A 6,155-nucleotide genomic window follows, 5' to 3' on the forward strand; every position below is an offset into this window, starting at 1 on the left:
TAATCTTGTCCACCCGCAAAAATTGTCCTGCGTGCTCGAAAATCCCTACACAGCTTGCCCGGAAAGGTGTGACAGGGCCTGAACTTGGCTGCGGGTAAATAGGGCTTGCGTGCGCAACTCCGGGCAACTAGTATATACGGGCAAGATAATGTGCTAGGTACTCGCGGGTCATCTGCGGGGACCTCCGGGTAGCAAAAAGTATTCTACGCTAGTCGAACGCAAAGCTTGCCCGGAAAGGTGTGACAGAGCCTAGGGTATGACAACATCAACGGAGTCTGTCTTTTTCAGTTATTCAAGAATTGCAATGGAAATTATTATAGAATAAAGATATTCGAAAGTGAAAAATTGGGGGGCTTCAAATACACACATAACCATGATAACGAATACTAATCTTTTACACATCGACATTCTTATCATTAGTCAGTATTATGATCAATATCACTTTCATAACTTACATTATTATCGCCATTGTTGTTGCCACGATTTTTCAGTATCATCATCATCTTTATTAATGGCATTATTATACCAGTGCCATTCTGTCCACTTGTAATCATTATTGGGTGACATATCAATAGCTGCTCAGGAAGTAAGGAATGCTTGAAAACAATTTGGCAGCCAAGCACGGAACTAACGGCTTTGAGTCAACTCCAAGAAGTAACTCGAGTCTTTTCGTCCAAACAATAACGTATCATCATCATGTTGATCATGCGATCATCAGCTGACCATTGTAGCCTTGTCATAATATGCTAATATTCTTGTACTACATTCACATGCGGAGGATTAATCTTAAAATCAGGGCTCTTTATCACCCAAGTGTTCGTGGCATTGTAAGTGTGCGTTTGATTGTTTTGTCTTTCTTTCTTTCTTTCTTTCTTTCTTTCTTTCTTTCTTTCTTTGCCCACATAAACGCAACAAACTTCGAGACATTTTCTTTTTTAGGCGGGGTTGGGAGGGGGCGGGGAATGGGTCAAATCAGGAATAGTATCTATAGCTGCGGGCGCGCGTTGTGTCTGTAATTCTGGCAACGTTTTCGGTAATCGGTATCTGGTATATGTCGTATGTAATATCTACACGTACCACAAAGTACAGCTTACAAGTGTTTTTTTCTTTTTGTTGTGATCGAGACAAATGGGTGAGTGCAATACAATCGAATCGAAGCCAAATTAGACCAACAATGTACAGTGCCATGTATATATATCACTAGCTGTAGATCTACGTACATGTACGTATTAACAGAGCAGACGGCTCTGCGTATTAAATGCTGCTAGCGCCCACTACCGAGAAGGTTTGAATAACTCTGCTTTTCTCTGATAAACTGAGTTTATGAAGTGATAAACAGAGTTTATCAGAAAAACTGTATTTATCAGTTGATAAACTCAGTTTATCACAAAAACTGTGTTTATCAGTTGATAAACTCAGTTTATCATTGATAAACAGAGTTTATCGGAAAAACTGTGTTTATCAGTTGATAAACAGAGTTTTTCTGATAAACTTTGGTTTTTCTCTGATAAACAGAGTTTTTCTTGAAAAACAATGTTTATCAGTTGATAAACACAGTTTTTCTGATAAACAGTGTTTATCAAGTGATAAACAGAGTTTATCAGTGAAAACAGAGTTTATCGACTTTTTACACAAACGGCTTGCCATATTGACGTAGCTTCCCGGGCGCGTGTTTCTTTTAGACGGCACAGATTGGGGAAACTACAAATTTATCGGGGACCCTATGCCTAAACCTAACCCTAATCCTAATCCTAACCCTAACCATCAAACCCTAACCCTAACCCTAACCCTAACCCCAACCCTAACCCTAACCCTAACCCTAACCCTAACCATAACCAAAAACCCTAACCCAACGTTTTTCCCATAGGTTTAACACGCGCCATGCCCCAATCTGTGCCGTCTTTAAAAAAACGCTTCCCGGGCGAGAGATATATCGGAGAATCAGTGCGTTAAAATAACTTTTTGTTTTGTTTTGTTTTGTTTTGTTTTGTTTTGCTTTGCTTTGTTTTGTTTTGTTTTGTTTTGCTATGTTTTGTTTTGTTTTGTTTTGTTTGTTTTGTTTTGTAGAAATCTGTCTCTTCATTTAATCTCTGTCAACATGATTATGAAAATTTCTTCTGTCGACTCTTTGCACAAAACACAGTCATTAATACGATGACCCCTATATGTTGGAACTCACTTCACGATATTAGCGAGCTTTAGATTTGCGACGAAAACGCTAAGACGGCACAGCCTCCCAGGTTGGACAATACTGTCTTGCGCATGTACGGAACACCATTTTTGCCTAAACTACTAAGTATTGCGTCGTCTTTTCAGTGGCGGATCCAGAGGGGGTCGCAACCGACGCACGCCCCCCCCCCCTTTATTTTTCGCTAAAAACAAAAGAAATAAAAAGAAAAATAATGAAATGAAACCCGGACCAGAAATATTAGTCACGCCCCCCCCCCCCCCCCTTTACAGAATTCCTGGATCCGCCCCTGCTTTTAATAGCGTTCACGTCAAAGATCTAAATGTCCTTATGAGCAACTTGTTTTCTGGTCCTTTAAGAATTGACAAATACTTTATACATTATGTAATATTACTGAGAAGCCTTAGACAGTCATGTGCATGCTTGTGTCCCATTATTGGTCGTCTTCAGCTTGAAAACCTTTCATAACGTACATAATTATGCGATCGCTCTTTGTTTTTGTTGTTCTTGTTGTTCTTGTTTCTGTGGGGTTTTTTTCTTTAGTCCCAATGTAATTCACATCTTTAGTCTATATTGTTTGAAATGTGATCTATTTATGTGTTATTCTCTACTTCTGCTTGTGTCTTTTACTTCACGTCCTTCATTCTTTAGATTGCGTTAAAATATTATGCTGCTTTGTTTGAAAACAGAAAAACCTTGGCATAGGAGTATTGTAAATCTGTTAAAATTTGGAGGAGAATTGGATACATAAAAAAACAGTAATAAATATTATAAAAATATACGGAGTATGACAATCAAACTTGGCAACTCTGTGTGATGAAGGTGTTGAGCAACTCTCTAAACATTTTGTTCACAAAATTTTTAGTAATTTTCAATTCTCCAGTGGTTTGGTATAGACATAACTTGTCTGCTGAGCACACGCAAAAAATAAAAATAAAAATAATGTTTTACGAGTGCTCCTATCACATACCAACAAGGTTTGAAGAAAGAATGAAAATGGGCATTTTTTTTTCTTTTCTGTACAAACCAAACGACTCAATCTTCATGACATAGATTTGCAAATATGCTCTCTAAAAAAAAATCGAGTGAAAATATTTACTCCTAAAAGAGTGAATACAAAAAAGAGTGAATTTAGAGTGAAATTGGAGTGAATTTTGAGTGAAAATGTTCATTTTCACTCGTTTTAGAGTGACCTCAGGGATCACTCCAATATCTTCGAGTGATCCCTGAGGTCACTCCAAAATGAGTGAAAATGAACATTTTCACTCAAAATTCACTCCAATTTCACTCTTATTTCACTCTTTTTTTGTATTCACTCTTTTAAGAGTGAATATTTTCACTCGATTTTTTTTAGAGAGTGCCTTCACGGCTTAATGACAGCTCATTTGTGTGTGCGCGTACATGCGTGCATATAGTGCATATGCGTGTGTGTGTGTGTGTGTGTGTGTGTGTGTGTCTGTCTGTCTGTCTGTCTATCTGTCTTTCTGTCTGTTGTTGTTTTTTCGTAAAATTCGTTGATTTACTTTTCTTGAAAATTAATGAAGGATTCTTCATGATGGGGGTCCGTAATGCTAAACGCTAGATGGCGCGCTTGCTTTTGCGACCCCTCGAGCCATTGCTCTGTTTGCAAAGAGATTTCGTTGGGCAGGAAGTGCGACGGAGGCAGTTGCGGCGGCAGTTAGAGCGTGGTTTCTTTTCTTTTCTTTTTTTCTTTTTCTTTTTTTTTATCATGGAAGGAATTTAATAATGCAGATGGTTATGAAATTATATGACTATTCATATAGGGTGGAAGCAAGTCACAGTGTGGGTTTAAAACGAGCTGCTTGGTAGAAGTCTGCGCTGTCAGGGTACTTTTCTATTTATTCATAGATTTATTCTACTTTCTGCTGACAGGAGGACTGGCATCATAATATTTATTGCAGAACGTGCACGCCTGCATCGAGGATGTGGTTTTACGGTGAGCATTTCACTTGATACGGACTGAAATTATCAGCACTGAAGAGTGAAACGTTGTGTTCATGGGAAGCTGCTCACTGATTGAAAAAAGTGTTGGCCCCCATACATTCTGTTAAAGTTATTTGATATTTGCCTGAGGATTTTCAATGATATATTTATCAGCTAATCATGGGCCTAAATCCGTATCGGGGAGTGGGGGGATTGTTATCATAGGGGCGATCACACTGGCAGAAGTTTACGATTGCGATCTTTAAGATCTCGACATTTTTCCAGTGTGACTGCAAACTTCCCGCGAAACTTCCCACTCAAACTAGTGGTACAGTATTTCCACCACCCAGCAAAACTTCTCGACGCCCTTGATCATTGTAACACACACATAATGCCCGGTATGCCCTTAAGTGTATTCTGACGAAGTCATCATCGTCTGTTCGATTACAAGGAAGTGGGGGGGGGGGGGGTCCATTCTTGCGTTTGTTTGTTTGTTTGTTTGTTTGTTTGTTTGTTTGTTTGTTTGTTTGTTTCCTCATATCTACGTAATTGTAGAAGATGGTTCCGAGTGACGCGCGTCATCATTATACAGCAGGTATACTGGTATGGTTTTCAACATCTGAATCACGCTTCTATTTACGAGCCAGCGAGCGCTTGAGAAAATTGTGTATACAAATCCTAACAGTAGTACAAGATACTGTTAATATCTGTTAAAACCCACATAATATCCATGTGTGTGAAATTTGTGCACATTTGACTCATTGGCACATTAAGCGTTTCTATGAGATATTGATTTTTTTTTTCATTCAGATGATTTACGTATTGACTAACAGCCTACTAGTCTGTACAAATAACACTATTTGATTACTAACAGAGTACCTCAGTCAGTAGTAGTACTCTAGTAGTTTACCTGATTATATTGTTATTCACCAGTAGTGAGAATACAGGAAGATTTGGGCTACTTAATTTGTTTCAAGACCTTGTTGCATTTAGCCAGTCATCTATGACTGAATACAACCAGTTATTTCATGTTATCATTGCCCCGTATGATGATAGCAATATCATAATCATGATATTGAAAGCAAAACGGAATACAAGAAACGTAAAGGCAATAGAATCAGCAAAGCGAAAAAGTTGACATTTTGAAAATAATGAGGACAGATTATGATTTCATGAGCCCGCAGCGAGCAATGCGCTTCTATCTATACTCTTTGAGTACGTCCGGAAAACGAATTGCCAAACATGAACTAATGAACTGTCATTGCTCCAAATATCGTGATATTCAAGGCTACGATTAAGAACTTTTTAGAAACTTGAGATGAAAACTAACGGACCTACTTCCCTTTTTGCAGTTTTATTTTGATATTAAAGCTCAATGTTGCAAATGTTATTGTGATCGACATAACAGAGGGTAAAAAGGGCTGATGATTGAAAAAAAAAATCGTAACTTTCTTATTGCTAGTATAGTATGTCCTGTCTTCAGGAAATATCTATTGAATGTTTACTCTATATATGCCCCATTTGTTTTCTTTGTTTGAAAGTTCAAGTCGATTCGATCATGGAGAGATACTTCAGTAGGCCTATGGTTTCCTGCACAAAATCAAATTGGGTCACTAGTGTCGCATCAAAGTTGAGATCAAACATAGGCCTAGTCATCTCAAGATCAGAAAGTCTCTGTATAGACCTAGCTGACACTAGCTAACGTGTTCTACTTTTGTGAGATATTCAGAAACCACTCTATGAGATGTCAAAGAGATTTACTTGCTATCATTTGTACATTTCCGTTTCAATGATTATATTATCTACCCTTACATTTGTTCATCAAAAGATTTATTTGTTATTTCATCTCTTCCTCATCGAGTTTTGACCAAACTATGACGATGTAGGCTTCCTACATATTAACAATCATGCCTTTGACCGTGTCATCCAGTCAGCTCAGAAACCTATCAACCGTCACATCACATGCCACGCACGGTAGGTGCATTTGCATTGATAATAGAGCACGCCATCTCGTGACCGCCAC

The sequence above is a fragment of the Diadema antillarum genome, unplaced genomic scaffold, assembly GCF_040938485.1.
Source record: "Diadema antillarum isolate AM-2024a unplaced genomic scaffold, OU_Dant_1.0 seq00001333_RagTag, whole genome shotgun sequence".
Taxonomy (NCBI): domain Eukaryota; kingdom Metazoa; phylum Echinodermata; class Echinoidea; order Diadematoida; family Diadematidae; genus Diadema; species Diadema antillarum.